General features: G+C 31.8%; 1 long non-coding RNA gene across 1 annotated transcript; it reads right to left on the bottom strand.

Annotated features, from left to right (window-relative positions):
• Positions 1-219: 219 nt before the first annotated feature.
• Positions 220-5,701, bottom strand: LOC128226984 (uncharacterized). Its single transcript, XR_008259751.1, has 6 exons — positions 5,602-5,701; positions 3,703-3,796; positions 3,394-3,490; positions 2,178-2,277; positions 1,161-1,211; positions 220-922 (listed from the first exon to the last, which is right to left on the bottom strand). It is a non-coding gene; the product is annotated as an uncharacterized LOC128226984 (long non-coding RNA).
• Between the last annotated feature and the right edge of the window lie 254 nt (positions 5,702-5,955).

The raw sequence follows: 5,955 nt of genomic DNA, 5'->3' as shown, positions 1-5,955 counted from the left end.
ACCAGCCCGCCCAAACAATTAGCTTTCAAAAACCCTGTTAAGAATATATAAATGTGCCTGACATAAGAAATAAAAATGAAAAAAGGGCAATAATTTGTATTTAGTTAAAATGGAGTTATGTCACCTTATTGTAAGATGTTCATCATTAAGTGTGCAAGGTATTAAGTCCATTGAATGAAGGCTATTGAAGTATTAACCTCATTATGTAATAACCCTGAACAACTGTATGGAGTATTAAGTGACTTTAATGAAGGGTTTTGCAGTTATGAGTGAAAATCCCTATGAGTGAAAATCCCAACTTGGTCTTAAACTTTAACCGGACGCTAAAGCCAAAGCAGATGCTGAGGCGAGTGGTATAACCCTCCTTATTATTCAAATAGTCCAGCTAAAAATGTTGATAAGGTACATACCAGTTTGATATTTTGTCCATTTAAAAATATAACCACTGGAGGGAAGGCATTTATTAAGTTTTTATGCCAACCCCATACAAAAGCAAATGTGCCTTTTGGGGTGCAAATTAGCAAAAAAGCCCAACCATATATTATTAAAAATCTGCAAAACCCGGTGGTTATATGTTTTAGGAGAATAGCCCTAAGTGTTAATTACACTAAATATCGCCTTATTACAGCTTTGTTATTGACTTAAGACATGAGATGTTTATAATGTGTATTAGAGAGGTCCAATATCTATCGTTTTTGTTTAAGTCCCAGTCTAATCAAGATATCAAACTGGTATGTACCGGTTCTCCCATATTTTATTGAAATGATTCCAATAACACCCTTATCTCTGTTACTTAAAAATACAGTTGTCATAACAGAGCCCGTCCTCTTTAAGTCCACATTGGCAGTGAGATTAAATTAAAATGTGATTCTGTTCATTCTTCTTCAAACAGCATTCATCGTGAATCTCGGACATCTTTAATCTATTGGAAATAGAAAGAAGACCTTCATAGAAATTATTTCCATTTTCAGTTTTATGTATTTCATCATTATGGCAATTAAATAATAGTACAAATAATATCAAATTATTATAAAGATGATTTTGACTTCTGTCATCTTCATTGCATCTAATCCATCTACATTATACTATCCTTTTACAATTGACATCTTTTTTAAATATATATATATATATATAAATACTGAATGTCTAATAAACATTACCTGTAAAAGTGTCATGACTTGCACCCATATCTGTTTTAACTGAGTCTGTATCTGAAAAGAGTGCATAAATCAAAGCTTCACATACAAATTAGCTTCATGTAATAAAGAAATATATAATGATGCTATGAAGACAAACATGCACTTATAATAAACTAGAGGCCTATGTTCTACTGGCTGGGTTTGTGTGGTCAACATCACTGTTTTCGAAAAGAACCAACCCCTTATGGATTCTGAATACTCATTTTTTCATAAAGGCCCATAATCTTATCATTTCAAGGTTTTTCGAAAGGAACCAAGCTCTAATGGATATCAAAATACTGTACAAGTTTCATCAAGATACAATCAAAACTGAAGACTGTATCTTGTTAACCAGCAACTGCTTACTGACACACTGATTTTTTTACTATCAAGGCCCATAATCTAGGCATGCATGGGCGGATCTGGCTGGTTTTCAAAAGGAACCAAGCTCTTATGGATATGTAGATACTGTTCAAGTTCATCGAGATACAATCAAAACTGAAGGCTGTATCATGTTAACGAGCAACTGCTTACTGACACACTGATTTTTTATACTATCAAGGCCCATAATCTAGGCATGCATGGGCGGATCTGGCTGGTTTTCAAAAGGAACCGAGCTCTTATGGATATGTAAATACTGTACAAGTTTCATCAAGATACAATCAAAACTGAAGGCTGTATCATGTTAAAGAGGAATTGTTTACAGACGCACGGAGGCACATACTACGTACACACTACCATCGCATAAGACTAAATGACTAAACAATAAACCAGTCCATTAGTTGAATAATTAAATTATATGATTTGTAATGTTCAGTCAACATTTAATGTATTGCACAAGCTCATGGTTGTTTAACATGTTAAACTTGTTAGGAATTAAATATCCAGTTAATAAACATATTATTCTTTGGGTTTAATTGCTGTAACGTTTGTTATTCAAATTAAATGACGCAACATGTTCAAATGGTCAATTCAGCCCATTTCTAAATTTACCATTACCTGGTATGTTTGAATTGTGTTGACCAGGTGGATGAGGTTAATGGAGCAATGGATGATAAAGCGGCTGACTGCGAGTGCTGACATCTCTAGGCTTCAGGAACTGATTCAGAAAATTAATTGAAATTAATTCTTCTTGTATATTTATGTTTTTTCCCATTAATGATTTAAAAAAAAACATAATTTCATTGCTTTTAAAGTATAAGCATGACAGCAAAAACAAATACTATAAATAAGCATATATATGAGAGACTGTCCAAATTTCATTAATCTGCACATTTGTAGAATTCATCATGAAAAATGGGCACATAATATTTGTTCTTTCTGAAGTTAATGTATTACAAAAATTGTAATCAGATTTTGACTAGATTATGTACTGAACACATATGCCATGTAATAAAATAAAACTATGCCCTACATTCCTGTTTCAGTTCTTGTTTGGAGCACACCCAATATCAATGCAAAAGGTGCATCGCACATTTTTGTTCAAGATACATGTTTACAAGCGGCGCCATGTATAAGGCATTTTGAATAAAAAAAAATTTCCTTTTGTAAGTAAATGATTGAACACATGAATGAAATGACATACAGAATTATCATATCAACATTACAACAAGTTTATAATACTACTTGTTTTCCTACCACAGATTCTTCATGTTCTTTATGAAAAAGAAATTAAGAAAGTAGTGTTCATACATTTTGAATTTTTAATCCAGTGTTCTTTCTTACAATGAATGTAGTCAAATTATGTAGGGTTGAAGTATGTAGTTGCATTGAAAACATGAGAAAAGTAATGGGACATAAATCATTCAAAAAATTGTGTGCCTATGACAATCCTTTAAAAGAAAGAAGTTTGGAAGAAATTTATATACATAGAAAAAACATGATTATTTCATTTGTAGTACCGGTAATTCTTTTGCAAGGCCCAGAATCACGCAATGCATATCATTTGGTAAACAACACATTTTTCAGGCATGTGGGAAAAGGCTGTGACCTGTACTTTTGTTTTTAAACTAATATACGATACATTTAAGGAGGTTGCAATTATAAGTAACTTCTACTTCAATGAAATCGGCTCGGGTTCATATAAATCAGAAAAAGAAAGATACAGAAATCGAAATGTTATATACTTAATACTCTGTGTACAGCACTGATGATGATTGAATAACTGGTTATATACAAAACATTCCATATAATTTACATTGCATCAGGGACCCACCATCATCTTCAGTTTAAGGGGTTTCATGCGCTGCAGATCCTTGACATGTGCAAGCTGCTATTGCCCTTCTCTCCATTTCTATCTCATTGGCTGCAGGCTGAAATTTTTTAGTCTGCTTAGCACATCATAGCCACTTGGCAGAAGGTGGAATGAATTAATATTAACTTCAGTTATTATTATATGCAGTTATGACAGTATACTATCCAATGTTCTTCTATTACTTTTGATGAAAGGTTCTCTTCAAAGGACAAAAATGATAATCACAATTCTAATTGAAAAATATTTGTAAGTCATTACATGTATGTGTACCTTTTTTTCTCACAACAAGAAGTCTGCACAGTTCAAACATTTATACGTTCTTAATGTTGTTACTTGGGATGCCTCCTAGGATGGCTCAAGGCACCTGCAGAGAAACAATACTTGTCAGATAGAATATGCATTCAAATAAAACATTGGTTTATACACTCTTTTTTTATCTCACTATTTGGACCAATATAATACCATAGTTTTATGATAAACATTAGGTTTATCTTTAAAGATCTTCCAACATATATTTATCCATATAAAGCACATAAACAAGGCAACCTGAAACTTAAGGATTTGATAAGAAATCCTCAAGTTTGTAAGCAGACAAAGTTAATTTGGCAATATTTGGACACATTGGTTAGAGTCTCATTGTCAATTAATGAAATAAACAAATGTATGGAATAAAAATACTCTGTCAATCAGACAACAGGTGGGATTTTTCTTGTTGCTTGTGAAAAAATACAAAGTACTTAACTGTTGTTTAATGAAATACCTTCTTTTTCATCAGAGGATTGATAATTATAAATCTAAGACAATGTTAAACATTGCATTATCACTAGTGTACGAGAATGATAAAATATAGCTATATTTCAAGCAACTCCAGTTATACCCCATCCCCTAAAGATCAGCCAGTGTTATATACTAGTACCTCTTCTTGACTTTAAGCTGAGAACAGTCATTAACTTTTTTTTCCTTTTCTTCTTTATGCAACAAAGTTTAAAATAAAATTAAGTGCACATTACACATCATTACAAAATATTTGAATTAGCTTGACACATCTACTCTAGCTGTTAAATAGATACATGTGGTTTACTTGTAACATTTTTGCTACCAGTAATAATCAAATATATTATCAGCTTTGACAGGTTATAATTTTCACCTACTGTAAAACCATTTTCAATTTTGTGTGGTATGAATCTCATTCATAATCCCTTGTATTTCCCACGTTTTTACAAATGCATCTAAATCCCATCGGAAAACATCCTCTTGTATACATTGATCGTATACTGAGGGCAATATACCAGTACTATTTTGCAAATATGTTGGTCAGTCAATAAAGTTGATTTGCACTACATCTGAGTGCAATTATTGTTTGTATCAGAATTTTAGGTTTTTATTTTTGTCTTCTTTGATCCAACAATCTGATCAATTCATCAAAAAATGAAAAAAGAAAGATTGAATTAATGCAAGCCATTTAAGTTCAAATTCTATGGAGATTAATTCTGTTACTACTATATATTTTAATGTTTAAAGTAACACTCTTATTCAAAATCAATACAAACGCATGTATAAACAAAAATAAATCTAAGTGATAAATCTTTATCTTCTTCTAAATAATGCATTTATGGTGAGTGCTAAAGATTAACTGTGATCTACTATGGTCTCATTGAAATACTGTGATTTCTGCACCTTTCTGTTAATTAAACTTGGTACTTTATACATGAAAACCATAGATTTAAACATTTTTTCATACATTTGGTATATAAAAACAATTGTACCAATTGTGATAAATCTTATTCGGGAGAAAGAGTGTGCCTAGTTTATCATGCAGATTTTTTTTCAAAAGTTTACAAGCAAACTTAAGAGAAAAACATACAAGTACTTTACATAAATGATAAGCATTCTTAGGATAGCAGTAAGCCAGTTACTATCCTCACAAGAGACAATGCTCATCAAGGAATATAAATGCATAGGAGTGATTCAATAAAGTTAGCAACCATCTTTGATTTTGTCAAATCAAATATAGAAATCTCACTTTCAGATAGCTTTGAACATAACTGTAAACGAGAAGTTGAGCTAGACACAGGAAAGGACAGTGCGATTTTAATTTTTTTCACTCTCGGGGGCATAAAAAATACACCTCAGAAATCAGTGAGATAAATTGGTTTTACTTTAACTTACCCATAAGAACTCGATCAGGCCAAAGAACATTTGGATTCCTCTTCACAAAGAATGGTGGGAATGAAAGATGGTGTGTACTGTCCCTTCTGATGCACTGTATACAGGAATGATACATGTCTATTAATCATTGTTATCACTAACTACATGAAACATGGCTTGAAACGGGCCAATTTCAGCACAATTAAGAGAAAATAAATAATATTTATATGACCATAGAAAAATTGTTTGTATTTTGAAAGTCATTTTGAAACTCATATTCTTCACAAAATTGCAGTGTCCATTCATTTTCACTTAAGGCTTGATGGGATAAAATAGTTTTGAAACTATACCATTGAATTGCTTTCAATATTTTGG

Source organism: Mya arenaria, chromosome 3 (assembly GCF_026914265.1).
Source record: "Mya arenaria isolate MELC-2E11 chromosome 3, ASM2691426v1".
NCBI classification, from domain to species: domain Eukaryota; kingdom Metazoa; phylum Mollusca; class Bivalvia; order Myida; family Myidae; genus Mya; species Mya arenaria.
This window is presented reverse-complemented; position numbering and strand designations above follow the sequence as displayed.